An 18,178-nucleotide genomic window follows, 5' to 3' on the forward strand; every position below is an offset into this window, starting at 1 on the left:
TCTGAAGCCCCAAGGACTTAAACAACACCAAAAGAGATCAAGTCCAGTGGACAGAGAAAGGCCCTAATGAAACAATTGTGTTACTATTATGAGGTGATTCCAGCCATTGCTGGTTTATTACAAATAATGCTGTATGAAGACTGAAAGCTTCACCCCAAATGAGTCACGATGCTGCCACAGATCTACCATTGCATTTTACATGCAAAACACACTTTAAATATTTTTACTTGTAATATTCTGCCAGACAATGCAGGATGACATCATTGCATGAAGTGTCCCAAGTTCTTAATACTGAATAAATGTTATATTGGGAAAGTATTATCTGCTGATCCCCTGAGAGTGTCAGGAAAGAGGAGCAGCAGTGAGCAGCAGAAAGGCCAGTTCTCTCCCCATTACCTGCTGCAAGCAAAGGCAGAATGGCTCCCGGAGAATGGTGTGTCCCTGCTGAGTCAAGATTGCCCTGAGTGTTGTTGCAGCCACCTCTGCTGCAGGACTATTGTTTGTGCATCACCAGGAGCCTGCAGGTTTCCCAATTCCAAGGCATACCTCATAGCAGGAGCTGACATGGCCACCAGAACATGACATTGGCTCAGGACAATGTCAGGAGTGTGTGAGAATACTTCCTGAAGTACACCTCTCTGTACCTTTCTTATGTAGTGGATATGAAAACTCACTGAGTATTAAGAGGCATAAAAGACATAGGTGTTCCCTAGCTCCTTTTTCCTCTCCATTTGTGCTGCTTGCCTGAAGCCCATCCATGGCACAACGATCTTCTCTTGTTGGCTGGTGAATGCAGTCTGCTGTGAGGTCTAGGTGGCTCAACGTGGTGGCAGAATATTTAGATGTCCCATCGCACACAAAGTCCATGCCCCAATGCACCAAGAAGGGCTGCACAAAAGTTTCGTAGTTAAGTCTTCTTATCCTTTTTGTAAAGGTTTTTTGTGAAATCAGAACAGGGCCTAAGGTATTCAACAGTTTGTGTCATTAAATCCCCTCTCAGGTTGCTTATCTCACTGGCTCTCTGTTATTATCTTTGTTTTCCTCTTGCCTAAGACCTTGACACCTCCTGCCCTTACATGCTATTAAATACAGTGCGCACAGCCAGGTGATAAGAGGTGGTTAGTGATTTCAACCAGCATGGGTTACAACATTCACAGCCCAGCCACCCAGCCGGCAGGTGGCACATTGCTCCCACCCTCGTCCCTGCCAGCACAATGACAGCTCAGACTTCATAGAGCAGAACTGACCACAGCCTGTCAAGCATCTCATCTCAGGAGGGTTCCAGCGAGCCTGCCCATGGAGAGAGGGACCTCTGCTGTGACACTGCGTGTTCATCACACACCTCGACACAACAGCTGGCCGAAATGGCCACCTGTCACTGGACATCCTCAGGTGGCTGTGGCATGCTCTCCCCACACCATGTGGGCAGGACAGTGTGATCGCTGGTTGAGGAAACCTGAGGGACTTTACAGCTTTACACTGACCCCAGTCTTGACATCCTATTCATAACTGTTTATCTTGAGCATTTTTAAACCATGCTGTCTTTTCTAAGTGCTGTGACCATTTCTATTTGGCAAAGATGGTCACATTTTGTCAGGTTGTTGATCAGGTTGTTGTTCTTCACAATACCCTCTGCAAGATGAACTGAATGGAGGGCATCTCTTGGCTTGTGTGCAGCATCCTTGTTCTCCAGAGGGGCTCTCTCCATTTCTTCACTAGGCCGGAGGACCAATGGAGTCCCCCAGCAGCCTCCTCCTTACCTGCCTCGGTTTCCACCACAGCACTGGCACAGCACCATCCTGACAGGTTGTTGCAGGAGTTACAGCCCTTACCTAGTCATCCATTGGAGGTGCAACACCGGGTGCAGTGAGCAGCAACATTACTCTAACCAACCACAGGTGTGGGAGGACCAGAGCTCTGCTGCAAGATCCCTAAAGCCTCCAGAAAAGAGGAATGTGTGCCCTTCAGGCACTGATTCCCCAGCAACCTAGATGCCTTAATCTTTCTCTGTCCTTGTCTCTAAAATAGTGGGTAATGGCAGCCCTTGACTTCTTAGGGTTCCTGTGAGCACAGATAGATTAAAGACCGCAAGGTGTCCCACTACCATTGTGTTACGGAGACATGTACCTTCCTTACAGCGAGAGGCATAGGCCCATCTTCTTTAGAACTATAGAGTCCAGCATCACAGTAGAGAAGGAGTCATGCTTTACATTTTTGAGATTTTCATGTTTCATCTTAGTCCTTTGAACCCTTGTCATTCACCTCCACAAAAAAAAAGATGTCTTGAGTTCCTACAAGAAATTAAGCCTGACAGGAAACTTGAAGGTAGAAAGCCAGGTAGTCCCAAATGCGCTCTGGCAATGACTGGCAAGAAACAAATTATGTAGCTGAAAGGAAACCAAGATGATCTTTATGTGGTTTAAAGGATCATAAGTCTGGCGCCGACTGCCAGAGAATAGTACAGTCAATGGCACTGCCAGCCTATTGAAATGGAGAGATGATTTTCATAATGCTGCATAATGATAAAAGACTGGCTGATGGCTGGATTTGCCGTTGCTTGTGGTTTCTTATAGTGAAGAACGTAAGAAATGCCTCGGCATTTTCAGCAGCAGCATTCCAGGTCTCAGCAGACAACAACCGAGATAATTATGAGGAAGGTCTGAGGGAAAAAAAAAAAAGGTCAGGCCCCTCCCAGCAAGCCATGAATTTTCTCAATCAGGAGTTCTTGTGCCATGAAGTAGGAGGAAGCAAATTTTGCTCCCTCAAGTCCTGCTGCTCTCTAGTCCCTTTGTGTCCCTTGGATAGCCTGAGTCTGCAGTTCTGTTAGAGGGTCAAGCCAGCCCCCCGTCATACCCCACAGCTTTCCTAGAGCACTTTCTGTAGCAAGATAAAGACATCATTCACTATGAGAAGTTGTCAGCATGCAGCCAGGTTTGCTGCAATTTCAGCACCTGGTTTGGTATTCCATTTCTGGAGACCAGAGTTTCACAGTCTCTGGGAAGGTCACTGGAAAGCTCAACCCCAGGATTTCCCCTATTCCTCCTCCATATCGAAAGGGAGACCAGGTTAGTCCCCCAGCTTCACTCTTTGGTTTGCTTTTAACCCCATGGCTCCTCTGAAATAAACCCATGCTGGACAAGGAGTTCTCAGTTAAATTTTCAATCAGCAGTTGAAATCTCTCAGTGTCTTTCTCCAAACCCTGAGGTATCTGACACTATTTACCAACAAAGAACCAACTCTGAAGGCTTGTACTTAGGTGAAAATCTCTCTGAATTATTCCCCCTTGCCCAGGATGAGACATTTAATATTTTCCTTTTCTCCCTGGAGGCAGTAAAGATGAGGAAACAGTGACATGTACAATGAAAACAAAAATACAGCAGAATATACCTAGCTCCATGAGGTGGAATCTGTTTGGGTTTTTTCAGATCTGCACAGAGCAGACTGGTAGGATCATCAACCATGACTGAGCTCCTACATGCACAGGCTATGCAATTAATAACAACTGCAGAAAGACTGGAGCTGCTTGTTGACCAAAACCTCTCCCTAACTGCAATTTAAGGACTGAGGATAAGATTCACCCTGTTTAGGCTGTGCTCCATTTCATTTTAATGTTTCATAGTGGGTTTTGCTCTATCTGTACTCAGTTTCTGATGTTATGCATATGCCTCCACGTGGAGACCACTCTCCTGCTTTACTCCATGTTTGTGATATTTTACCAGGGAGAATGTAGGCAATGTAGAAATGTTGGGATTCAAGTCACCTCTCAAGTAGCATTGCTACACCATCGAAGCACTCTGTAGTGACTTTCACCCATACCAGAAAGCTAACATGGCTCTAAGCCTCTGGCATATCAGCCTAAAAGCATTTCCTGTGGTCTCCTCATTTCTTTTGAGAATATCCTGTAAGTGATGCACAACCAAGGAACAAATACAATTTCTCAGAGTGCTTAGTTTTCACTTTGGCACAGTCTGCGGTTGCTATGTTCCAAAGACCTCATGGGAATTGAATTATCCCAAGTCCTACTGTCCTGGACCCCTTCATCTGATTTAGTTGAAATTGGCTAATATACTCAGAAGCATAAGACATACACATACACACACACACACACACACACACACACACACAGAGGATGTGACAGTACAAACTATACCGAACCAAGCAGCTGTAAGATTTTATATTTAATCATGCAAACTGCTATTTACATTAGCATGAATTCCCAGTCCTACCTGTGACAGTCTGCTAAACTTGTCAAATGGTCTCCTGTACTGACTGTCTCAGCCACAGGCTTCAACCCTTTTTATTTTCTCTTTTCTCTCTTTGTGTTTTTTGGTTTTGTTTTGTTTTTTTTTTTTTTTTTTCTAATGTGACTGGTCTATATCTTCCTGGGATTCCTTTTAGTGGCTAAGATTGTCATTGCCAAGAGCCAATCAAAAATGCTAGGGATGTCTCTTCTAGAAAAACAGCATCTCCCTCTGCACTTCCTGAGTGATGCTCAGTGCTTGCCATCCCATCTACGTAATGTCCTGAGACCCTGACTTGTGTGAGGAATGGGTAAGCATGTCCTTTGGATCAAGGCACAATACAGGCTGAATGTGTTTATTCTGGTTCTTAATACCAATAGTTGTTAGAGTCTATTAGCATGAACCAACCCTTGCCAAAGTGTCACCTTCCACTGGAAGGTCTCTGTATTATCCCTGTAGGAACCACCAGGAGACAAAGTATGACATCAAGAGAGTAAAACAACACACACACAAAAAAATGAAATCAGCTTCTGAGAGCTTCTGAGTAGGCTGGGAAATGTTTGAGGTTGGGGTTGTGAATCAACATTGGAAAAACCTCTGCCAATAACAGCCAGTTCCACCTTTCCCAGACAGTCTGTTCCCATGGGTTCTTCCAGCTTTGGTAATCACCTGGATATTACAAAATATAACGTCTGCACAAGCATTAGATCAGCTGACAGCTTAGTCATTTTTTTAAAGAATTGGCCAATCTAAACTTGTTTAGTACCCATTCAATTAGATAAATTCCACCATGGAACTAGAAAACAAATTGAGTCTCAGGCTTAATATCTCTGCAGTTCCCTGAAAGAGGCAAAGACAGAGAAAACACAATTTCATAAACCAAAATTTCCCAGCTTCTTTGCCCAAGAAGCATTTTTATCTGATCTTCCACAAATGCATAGAATTGACCTAGATTACCATAAAGCCTGAACTCTACAAGAAACTGAACTTCTGACAAAGCAGTCCAGATTTTAACCCCAATAACACATACCTGGAGGTACCCTTTGGACTCCCTTTAAACACTATTGTCAGTCTTCATGAATTGAAGGGATAAAGGAGTTAAGTTGACTTTTAACAGTACTGAAGGCTGAGGGAAGTGTGGGAGTTCAAGTGATAGATGGTTTTGGTAAGAAGTACATCATCATCACTCATTTCATCAGCTGCAGGAAAAATGAAAATTTTCATAGAAACCCAACAGAGATGATAGTTTAATGGTCTAGTAGGATGTGTACTACAAGAGACTGAGAACACAAGGATTATTTAAACATGGAATGATTAATATGACCTTGCCTTACTCGGGAAGAGTCAGTACAGCTGCATCCTGATGCCAAATGTAAGAGCAAAGCAAGATATTCAGTGAATGATTTGGATTTGCTTCTTTGTATCCAGCAGTGGAAAGTAAAGCACAGCAGGGACTTTAGGCAGTGAGGAGTCTCTGATCCTTTCCTAAAATTCTTTTCTCCTCATGACAGTTGTGAATGCACAAAGATTAATGGATAGTTTTGTGTGGTTCTCTTCCTACTGTTTAATTTCAATAGTATAGTTATAGCTTTTATAATAAACCTATTTCTGAAGTAACTGCAAATGCTTATCAGATGAAATTCATATGCATTTACTTGTCTGACATGCTTCCTTCTTTTTTTTCTTTTTTTTCCTTTTGCTTTCTTTTTTGTGCTTGTTCCTTATACTACGGATGTCCACAGGATTTAGTTTGTTGATTAAAAGTTGGGGCAGGGTTTTGTGCAGGTAATTGGGGCTGTTAAAATGGATATTTTGCAACTTTAATATATAGGGGACAATTAGAACCAATCTGATACAGTATCTCATCAAAGAAGTAGAGGAAAAATATTTAAAACTCAGCTCAGTTTCCCTCCTCCCCTATATCTGTGATACATACACAATAAAGCACAACCCACATTTGTTTAAACAGAGGCAGAAAAAAGTCTGAACTTCAGGGAAGCTTAAAAGATGTACTAGAGATACAGCCAGGGAAAGAACCTTCAGAGGAGTTAATGCTTATTTATGCTAAACGCCACAAAATGCCCAGCTTTACATCTTCATTCAACGCTTTTCCGTCAACAGGAGGGTATAACTGAGAGGTAGATCCACAGATTTCAAAAACACTGTGACTGTCAAGTCTGATGTCTTCACAACTCCATTCACATTGCATTCTTCAGCATATCCAATACTCTGGCTAAATAACAACTGTTGGGTAGTTTGTTGTTTTGTTTTGTTTTGGTTTTTTTTAAGGAAGCCCTTTATTCTTGGAAGATCCAAAGTAGAAGAGTGACATTAGCATCTCCAGTGACTGGACAACTCTATTACCAGGCAAAATATATGCTGACTCTAGAGAGGGAGAAGAATGAGATTTGAATGAAAAACTATTTAAGAGTGAGATTTGATTGTGATTTGTGCATGGTCAGAAATAAATTAACCACTTGGATGCTGTCCATCACTTCCTCAATGTCTTTCATGGTGATCTTCAGCACAGTATAGCATAAGGATTGGGTTATAGTTCCTATCCTGGATGAATCTACTCTTATTAGTACTTGAAAACAATCCTCAGGTTCATAGTTACCTGAAGCCACCCTGGGGATTTCATAGGGAATGCCAACTGTGATATAGACTGCAACAGGGTGAATAAATATATGTAAAATGTTTCCTGTAAACCTGTGTTTTCTGCAGGGTGGCTGAGCAGTACATAGATAAAAACCAGCTTTACTTTTGATGTATTGAGGTCTTCTCCCCTGGTAGGAGATATCACCAATGCACCTTATGTCAATATCAGACCAGGGCTAAACAAGATTAAAGCTTCCAGAGAGAAGGATGCAGGCAGGGAGAAGTCCATCCACTTACTGGCCTCTCTCATAAGTTAAAAGCATTGACAATTAAGAGCTGCCTTTAAGTGTCCTGACCTGGAAGAGAGCTCCCTCAAGAGCAAAGGTTCCCCACTGCCATCCCCACAGTGGCTTTTCTAACAAGTGCTTTCCTCATCGCAAGCACAATTAAATGTCCCCTGGTTTTCTCTTATTTAATTATTTATGAAAAGAGTCAACTGAAAAGCAGGAAGGTCTGTGAGTGCAGAATCAAACTCAAAGCATTTTTAATACAATAAGAGCACCAAGAATGTGAGCCTTTTTAGGAAGGAGGAAAGCAGAAGGACATAACTTAGATGACTTTGAACATCCTAAGAAACCATAATGGGAGGCAAAAAAAATCAGAAAGCTCATCAGTGAATGTGCTCAGGTATCAAAAAGCAAGCAATTTCTTGGGGGTCTAATGTCAGAGCACCAACTCAGCAGGGTTTTGAGAGGTCTCTGAATCAGACAAGAGACACACTGCTTGTCATTTGAGAGAGAAGTGCTCTAAAGAGCCCAAATAGAAGAGATTTAGATACTGACAGGAGATGTACACAGAAATTCTGCCACCAGCAACAGCTCCAAGGCAGGGATATTTCCTAATCAAAATGTTCAGAATAATGCCATAAGCTAAGATATGTGAGGGAACAGATTGATAGGCAGCAGAGCCAAAGATTAATGATGAGTCTCTAACCACCTAATTGCAGCAGAATATCTGAGTGCAGCAAATCACATCAAATATAGTGAATATAATCAAATGTACTTCCTGGGCCTTGATGGGCAGGGAAAATATCTCTCTGCCGCTCCTGTACATGCCTGCTTCCCAGATGAAGCAAAGTCAAATGCCCATTTCACGCTACTGTCACTTGAGACCCAGTCAAAGATGCTGTCTATATGAGTGTAATTATTCACAGAACAGCAAAGCCCGTTCACCTGAAATGCTCCCACGCTGAGGGTTATTTGTGCCCTTGCCACCGTGGCTGATGCCTGGCAGAGGTCCATGGCTGAAGTGTTATACAGAACTAGAAGCCACAATGTTGGCTTTTTCAGTGTAATTTTTTCCTGCCCAGCCTCTGCACTGTTTTCTCCAGCAATCTGATCACTACTATGAACCCACCTCTCCAGCTGTGCCACCAAACCACAAGAAATAAATGGTCCTGGAAATAACCGAACTGCTATAGATGCTGCCCCTTTTGTGGGAGGAGTGAATGGCAGCACTGACATTGCTCTGGGGAGAGAGCAAACTTCACACATTCTGACTGCTGAGCCATACACACACTGGAGCAAATTAAACTTGGCATGGGCTCCTATAAATCCAGCCTGATCTTATATCAGGGCATCCAGCTGGGCAGTAGAGGAGCTGGATCCACAGCTGCTCTTCAGCGATATATGGCTTCCTTGGAGCCTGGTAGCCCACCTGGAGAAGGAGGAGGAGGAAGGCAGAGCAGGTGCTGTGCAGTGAAAGTGCATACGCACATCCCCATTCCTTGGGGTCAATGCAGAAGTTTCAAGCACATGCTCCTTGACCTGTGACAGGCCCATGGCTGTCTGGGTGCAAACACCTATCACAGCTTGAAGGAAGACTGCATCAGCTCCTGGTCCCTCTGGAAATAAAGAGACCTTTACAGTCTTTGACCTAAAGGGAAAAAGTTGTGGAATGGCATGGGATGGCATGGGATGGCATGGGATGGGATGGCTGCTGCCATCCTCTCCCAAAAAAGGAACTTTCCTATTGCACAATTCAAGGACTGTCAGGAGGGTTACAGGCAACTTGGTCTCCAGAACAGCCCTTGGCTTTGGGAACCAAACTGCCTAGAAACCACAATTTTATTGCCACAGCTTACAGTACAGTGGTGAGTGAAAAATGAGGACTTTTCACATTCAGATGCTGAGAGGGTGCTCTAGGTACAGTACCTGCCTGTTCTTTTCTAGGGACCTAAGAAAAATAGATGGATTGGCAGCTACTTCTTTTAGTGCAAATATTCTCATTTGTGTTTCCCTGATCTTCAAAGCATTTTAGAGCCAAGAAATGGTCAGATTTAGCCTAGAGGTACTCTGTCGAGATTGGGTAGACTCCTTAGGTGATTCAACACAGCCTGTCTTGTACTCAGATCTTCAACTAAGACTCACCCCATCCTGGATGATCCAGGGAATATTCTAGTTCACAGTGCACATTTACAGAGATTGTTGGCAATAATCCTTGCTCTGACCCATGCACAGCTACAGGGTAGCCCTAATTGTTGGAGAACTATAGCCCCTCTCTTATAAAAGACAAGGAACACTGAATTCCTCCCAACTCCTCCCAATTCACTCTTGTCAATGTTTCAGACCACCCTCAGAAAAGTTACTGCAAGACTAATATATACAGATGCAGTGATTTCATTTGCTACTGCACTATTTTATGAGTGCGTACTGCAGAGCCTAACTTCATGGCAAGAAGATTTATGGTGTAATTACTTTAGTATATTATTGTACAATTTGAAACTAATGGAAAAGAAATTTACTGGCTACACTTCAGCTGTCAGAAAGTCTGTCTGCAGAATGTTATGAGAACGGAAGGAATATGTGCTTCTGTCTGTAAGTGGGAATGTTAAATGACAGGCATTGCTTAACCTGATCAAACACTTTAAACTTGATCAGCTACCCATATCATAATAAGTAAAGTTTCCTGCAAAGAAAATTAATTATGTCTTATAAAGGAAAGAGAAGCATTTGATCTTAAGAAGCAAATAAAAAACTGCCCAGCACACCCACTCCCAGGAGAGTCAAGACCGGTCAATCATCTTTCTAGCCAAGCGTAAGAATTAAGAATTCCACAACCTCTTTTAATTGCTTTAATTGGCAGTGTTTCCCAGTGGACTTTCGTGTTTCATTTGGCCTTTTTTTCCCCAAGTTGAAAAAAATGCATCTGATTAATAATCATGTAATTGGATTTCCAGTTCAGTGATTAACGTCTAACATCCAGTACTTAAGAAGAGAAAAAGCAGAGACTTGTCTTCACTTTTGACATAAGACCTTTTTGATGGAGAAAACTTCATTCATATGAAATGTTTTGCAACTTACATCTCTCAGCAACTTGCCAGATCAGTTCAAGTTAGATGCCTGGTAGTAAACATCCCTTTCATTAGAAGCACAGAAATTAGAACCATGAAATTGAATGGAGGAGGATGGAAGAGTTCACTAACAGTTTTCAGAGGCCCTAAAACTCAAACAACTTTATTTAGTAGAAACCCAGCTCAACTCAAGTCCCTTGGAAATCAAATGAAAGTTTCCTGTTGCAGTGGAGATTAAAAAGGTGCTACAATCTGATGGGCCTCTAAGCCTAAAGTGAATTTAGCCTATATCAAATTGCAGTGAGTGTGAAAAATTTTTGTTTGATCCTTATATTTGGAAGTGGCAGAGGGACTGAAGAAGACCAGACAACTATGGCTCTATCTGTTCCTTTACCCAGTTTCTACTCTTTGCTCACTGTGTTTGGACAATCCTAGTTAATAGCTCTGGACTCCTACCAGACTGTTGTTATATAAATGGTAATATAACTTCCCTTCACACAAATAGAATTAGATCTATAAAAAAACATTAAAAATACAGAAGTACCTTTTTTCCATATTGAAAATGCAATGAAATCAATGCAAACCTGGAATGATGATAAGTCAGGCTCCCATCCAGGATCATGTACAGTGGGCCGGCCTCCATATCCTCTACTTCAGTCTTCTTCCTGGCCAATTTAAAGTAAATATGAGGGTATTAGACAAATCTTGAAATAAGGCAGACTATGGAGCCCTGTAACCATGTCCATATCAGAAGGAAAGAGTGACAAAGTTTTCAGTCCCAAACAGCTCAGAAAAATCCTTCAAGTCACTTTAAATAATCAGCTATCATCTTATCACATGTTCAACTAACAGGAGCTGAAAACACTTAAGCACTACCACATTTTGAACTGAAGTATGATGGTGACAGTCTACTCCCTGATAAAGTCCTCACCATACACAATAGAAAGATTTGCATTGTCTTCAGCTAGTTTTCAGTAAGGACCCTTCAAAAGGCAGTGAAGTGTTTACCTTGACTTCTTATTGCTTGTTCACCGCTCTCCAAGTTTCTGATCTCTTCACGTGTGCAGACTATCACACAGCAATCCTCTATCTATTCCCTGATCTGATGGACACACCTACACAGGAACAGAGACAGTCCAAAAATACTCATTGAGTATTCAGCCAAAAAAATTCTTAGGTAAAATAAGTTAATATTAGGTAATAACCATAACAACAACAGCAACAACATGGCTTTTGATTGTCTCTGGGCACAGGTTTATGTATTCTCTTAGTATATCTTGTAGACATATTTCATTGGGATATACGTAGGTGACTGCACTTCTACAACTTCTTGTCTCCTCCCACTGTAAATAAATTCAATTTCATTACATTTTTCAGGAGTGGAATCATAACGCATACAGAAGACGTCAAGGCACTACGAAGCTAAATTACCCTGCAATCTGAGATGTGTGGACATTTAAGCATATTTTACCTGTGCACAGCACATTGCAGGCATGTAGGATCCTGTGACCCAAGACAGTCCAAAGCTGTGTAAAGGTCGGCCTGTTCTCTCATGCTTGGTCCTATTCCTCTGCTGCTGCAGGACTCCAGGGTGCCCAGAACATTGGCCTCCAAGGTCACATCTTCCAGCATACACCTCTCATCACTACTCTACCAGAAAAAAACCCAGATCATTTAACCTCTTCCTTGTCTGATCTTTCTCTGCATAAAAAAGACAATGATATAAGTGTCTCTTCCAGAATAATGAAAAATCTTCCACTCTAATGTCTATGCAAAAAAATACATGTCTTTGGTGGCAAAATGGAAAATATTCTGGAGAAAAGGAACTCTCCTTCTGCAAGTTCATTGCTTATGATGATGGTGATTACACAGAACACTTTTTTTTTCTCTATAAAGGCAACCAGAAATTACACGAGCTTAGCGACTGAGGCCTGAAACAGAAAAGCCAAATAATTTCCTAACTTATTACAGTTTTAACAGTGACATAGGGAAGGGTATTTATGGACCCATTACATGTCCCCGTAGCTCTATAAACTTACCTGTGATGAGCATTGACTAATATATGAAATTCTTGGAAGAGATTGGATTAGTAATGTGAGCACCAAGAGAAGACTACGCCTTTCAGCTTCCAGGTTTGTGAGACTATTATGTGCTGCTTTTCTCTGAGTTAGCGTTCGCATAGTGCTTGGGTTGGGTTTGGGAGAGGGAGTGGATCTTTCTCATGCTCCATTGAACTGGAGGCAAAGAAATTATCAATGAAGTTAGACTCTCCCAAAGGCTTACTGTCTTTAAAACTGCAGATCACTGTAAGGCAGCTATTCATATGTGCAGTCTTCTCTGCTTCCTATGAATTTAAACATGACTTTTAAAAATAATGTGAGTTTGGGGGTGAATATATCTAAATAATCTTGCCCTGTTGAAATTATTCACACATTAGTCCATTCCTGAGCATTACACTAACAAGCACTATGCAAAGACAGGGAATATCTACGTATGGCATATTGATCTGAATGCCAAATACCTGAGCTTTCTGCATTAACAAGCTGATGAGTACTATTATAGTAATTATGTCAAATAAACCAAAGCTGACTTTGAAGGTCTGCCTAAAAAATGAGAGCCAAGAACATAATGATTGATGAAGTCTGCTGCTGTGCTGAAGCTTATTCTGTATTAAACCCCTGGTATAATTTTCTTTTGGTATGGCTTGTAGGACACATCCAGTGCCAAAAAGTTCTGTTTCTTCCACAATGCAGAGCACTCTGGCTATGAAGGGGTCAGCTCAGGCTGTAGAAATGGGGAGGCAAGCAAGAAGGAAGCTCTGTCCTTGGTTGTGGTCTTCATGCTGATGTGGTTTCTAACCCAGATTTCAGCAGTACACCATGGTCTCCCTGTTTGTCCACACCTACCACTTGTAGATCTCCACATCTACACAGTGAAGAGCTCCACAAAGCTTTTTCATATTTGCTGCCTCCTGCACTAACCCGGGCTGTAAGACTCAGAAAGGGCATTTTCTGCCTCAGGAGAGGAAAGAACTGCCCTGTCTTCTTGAGCTCCTTCATGAGCAGGCTGCCTGGGTAGCCAGCACAGCCCTCATACAAGCGCCATGAAATGAAACCTGGAAAGATGAAGCGTTAATATAACTCTTGACCAGAATGGCTATAACTCTTTTGCTTAGTTATATCCACCAGATAACACTGTGCTCCAGGAGGAGCAGCTTTTTTCTGTCCTATCCCTGATCCAGGCTGACTTACCAGATAAGGAATAAATCTGACTTACACGTACCGGCCTGCTGTCCTGCAGAATCATAGAATCATTTAGGTTGGAAAAGACCTTTAAGTTCATCCAGTCCAACTATTAACCTACACTACCAAGTCCACACCAAACCCATCAAAGGTAGACTAGACTAAACCATGTCCCAAAGTGCCACTTCTGCCCGTTTTTTGAACGCTTCCAGGGATGGTGACTCCACCACCTCTCTGGGCAGCCTGTTCCAATGCTTGACTACCCTTTCCATGAAGAAATTTTTCCTAATATACAACCTAAACCTCCCCTGACGCAGCTTGAGCCCATTTCCTCTTGTCCTATCGCTAACTATGTGGGAGAAGAGACCAACACCCACCTCACTACAACCTCCTGTCAGGTAGTTGTAAAGAGCGATAAGGTCTCCCCTCAGCCTCCTCTTCTCCAGGCTAAACAACCCCAGCTCCCTCAGCCACTCCTCATCAGACCTGTGCTCCAGACCCTTCACCAGCTTTGTTGCCCTTCTCTGGACACGCTCCAGCACCTCAATGTCTTCCTTGTATTGAGGGGCCCAAAACTGGACACAGTATTCCAGGTATGGCCTCACCAGCGCCAAGTACAGGGGGACAATCACCTCCCTGCTCCTGCTGGCCACACTATTCCTGATACAAGCCAGGATGCTGTTGGCCGCCTTGGCCAGTGAGGGATGAAGACAAAGCTTCCCTCAGAAGTGTGTTGGTGGGACTGGAGTAATACACACAAAAAAATTGGGGGTCCCAGAGACAGTCCATGTACTTTATCATCCTTCAGACAGCGGCATGTTGATTGTCCATCAATTATTTAATCAAGTAACTCCAGGGCAGCATATATATTCTATCCAGGAAATTCAGTTTCCCCATTAGATGACTGTAGCTTTACAAACAAAGTCTGTCAACTAAAAATTATCAGTTTAATCCCTTTTTTATTATTATTTTGCTTTCCAGTTTGCAATACTGAAGTCCCTGCTATTGCCTTTCTGTTTTATCTGTCCAGAGTGAGTCTGATTCATTGCAGACAGCCTTTTTCCCTCATCTTGCTCATGTTAAGCAGACACCAATAAGTAGCAAAGAAAATTCTCGCTCTGGACAAATGCAAACCAGATCTGACTGGCTGCCTTCCATGAAGTTCCCCATCCAGATTTCTTCTCCATTACCAGCTTGATAACAGGGGATGACCTACCTCTCAGTGCATTGGGTATTTGCCAGTAGCTGCAGGGACAGCACCTCAGTAGTCTGAAATAAAAGATTAAAATTGTCCAGGACTTTTGTTTCTTCCAATGTGAGGATCTGTGAGGTCAGATCCCTCATCAAAATAGACCTGTTGCACTTTTTCATGGACTTTTCTTTCATCAGTATTCTCTTCTTTGTCATCTTCTCCTGCTCCTCCCTCTGCTGAGCATCCCCCATGTTCTCAGACAGCTGCCTGGCAAAGTTATCCATTGATACCTACTCCCTACTGAAGTCAATATTCTCAAGCTGATCCATATGCCAGGATAAACTGAGGTGGTCAAGTTATTCAAAAGGAAATCTTCAAGCAATCCTGTTGCACTTCCTTGGGGCTAATGTAAATATCCAAGAACATTAACAAGTTTTAATTTTTAAAGTGGATTAATGAAACCACATTAGCAACTTGTATGAACATTTTTGTTCATGTCATGATCCAAACTGGGCTGTCCAGGGAGGATCGTGGCAGTTCTGTGATTCCCTTGGGCTAAATTAAGGTGAAGCAACACCAAACAATTAAATGCTTTATTGATGGTAGAAACAACCTGAACTTGGCAAGTGTAACAGTAGACAACCTGAACTTGGAAAACATAGTGGTAGGCAATGTGGGTTCTAATTGAAATACTTATAAGAAGAAAAGAAAAAGAGGAAAAGGAAGCGGGGAGCGGGGGGAGGGGGGGGGGTAAGAATTATCACCACCCTTGGATCCCGCAATGATGATGATAGATAAGGTGATCCTCCGGTGGCGGGCACGTGCCTGGCTTTTTCAGAGTCATGTCTTTTATAAGCCAGTCTCTGCCTCTTAATTGCTTCAAGTCTATCCCCTCGACGACTTACATGGTTCTTGTTTCAGAAAGTTCTCAATCTGCTGCTCAGGCATCATTGTGGGGAGTGGTCGCAAGGGGTCCTTTGGGTGGTCGTGAGCCCCTTCCTCAAATGAACTCTGTATGACGTCTGGACAAATATGGTGAGTTTGGAGGCACATCAGAAATACGGGACTGTGCATCCTCCAACACACCTCCCCACACTCTGTGCCAGCTGTCTTCTCACTTGTGGTTTGGTGTTGCCATGCAGATCTTAACTTGTTTCACCACAACATTTGAGACATCAACAAACTGCCACAATGTCTGAGAGATCAACATATATTAGCTCTTTAGCTCTTTCAGTCTCTTGCAGTGCAGAAACAACGTACTTTTCACACTATGAGCTTAAAATACTGGTTTGGAAATGGCATAAGTGAAATCAAATTCAGATCTGAGTAATTCTGAATTTTACTGAATTTGTATTTGCAGTCTTTTGTTTCTGCTATAGATCAGGCTCTAGATTCCCTCTGAGCTATTTTGCTGCTGTCCAAGAGAAATGAAGGCTGCATTATCTTCTGCATTTCCTGTACACAGGAGAATATGATACACAGAAATGTAATTTAAAATCAGGCAGGAGGAATTCTTGACTGATATTTCATCCCTTCTCTTTTGTACATATATTGCTTCAATTGCAAGTCTGTATGCTGCCCAGTGTTACCAGGATCCTTGCAGATTTTCTTTACACACTTAATAGACAGAGAACAGATTCCAACAGAAAAAATATTAGCAGTATACCATTTTTCACTAGTATCCATGAAGTGCTTTGGGAAAGCAAGGTGCTATAGAGATGAGACTATATTCCCCAATAATTCAGCAAGACTTCATGATCTGCAACTTTATCTTCTGTTTCCAAGTCACTCCCTTTCCTAAATCGCTTAACATCCATAAAGAGCTTTGTGATGCTTTATGTGACAGGAGATGCCATATGAGGGGCTCAATCACATGCAACTAGTTTATATCTCCAATTCTTTTTGGTTTGTTTTTTTTTTTTAACACTGGCCTTCCTTCCCCTTTTACCAATGCTAAGAGTGGTCAATATTAACAGCACTGATGGTCAATGAACCCAGAATGATCTGAGAATGCAATCTCATTCACACACAACCTGCCTCTTTTCCTATAGCAAAACCACTATAAGTCACCAGCCCAGCTTCCCACAAACATACCCAAATCTCTCAACACCCTCAAAATCCAAGGAGAAATTACATTTCCCAATGAGGTGAACTCTATGACTTGTTTTTTACAAGGTAAAATATGGCCATGATTCATGATCTGTTGCACCTCACCTCTTCCACATCCCATTAAACCATCCCTCAAGTTGTTTGAGAAGTCTGTCCCAGGAAAAAGGATCACAGAACTGGCAGAGAGGCATGAAATTGATTTTCCAATGAAAACAATGGCTCCGTGACAACTTATCTGAAGGTCTGCTGTGGTATGTTTGCACAGCACTTTGCACAGCGGAGCCATGACCTGTTTTAACACTAGATACTAATGTGATCAAAAGGACAGGTAGCAAGACTCAAAATGTTTCTTGGTTTCCATAAGTTTTCCAGCCTGGTAACATACCTATTACTGCAGGAAACCTATTTTCTTTCTGTTGGTTCCACACATCATATATATGATTATAGTATCAGTAATATTGATCACAACATTGCTATGAAGCATAAAGCAGGTTCTTTGACATATTACACACTCACCACAAAATAGGAAAGATGATTTGTCTGATGCCTGTTTGCTCCAGCCTTGTTCAGCTCCTATTGCTCTTTCTGATTTCTTCATTACCTCCCCGTGCTACATCCCAATTGAAATTAAATTGCAGCTCCTTCAAGACAAAAAGCGGAATCTCTGGCTTTGTTCCTAGACAAAAGCTACTTAATAATACTACTACTACTTTCCTATTCAAGACAGCTCCAAGAAAAGATTCTTCTTCACATTGCCATGCCAATAGTCCCTATCAACCAAAGTCCTGTCTGCACTGAGTGGCCAACACTGGATGCCTCAGAAAAGGTTACAAAACTTCCATAATTGTGTAATAATTCCCCTTAAGGGAAGTTTGTTCCAAGGACAGGATGCCAGTGGTCATCTTAAGCATTCACGTGCAGAGCTAATGGAATTAAGGACTATCTGCAGTGTTCAGGAGGCAGCAGGCAATACAGTGTAGAAGGAATCAATGAGATGTTTAAAAAGCATCTTGGACCGCAGACACGTTTTCTTGGTTTTAAGCATTCATTCTGTTCCTTTCAATACTTCATCCATCAAGGCGATCAGGGTCCTCAGAATTTGCACAGCCAGAGGGGTGGAGAATTGTGGCATGTACAATCTGTGCATCATTATCCAAGTGTATATATTTTGGGTGTTTATGTCCCCATAAAAGACCATGCTTTTCCCTTCCTGGAGGCATAGTCTTCTTCTGAAGAGTGAGTTTCATTTTGCCAGCACAGGCTTACCCAGGTCCTCTGCTTGGGAAAGTGCTCTGCCAGACTAGGACCAACAACCCAGTGGCCTGGGCAATCCCAGTTTTCACAGGTAAGACAGAAGACAGCCAGGCAGGTTGTCTTCTGATGGTTCCTTCTTAAACCAGCAATATTTGATGAGGTAGAGCCGTGGTTGGTAGGAATGTATTTT

This window comes from Pelecanus crispus, chromosome 10, assembly GCF_030463565.1.
Source record: "Pelecanus crispus isolate bPelCri1 chromosome 10, bPelCri1.pri, whole genome shotgun sequence".
Lineage (NCBI taxonomy): Eukaryota > Metazoa > Chordata > Aves > Pelecaniformes > Pelecanidae > Pelecanus > Pelecanus crispus.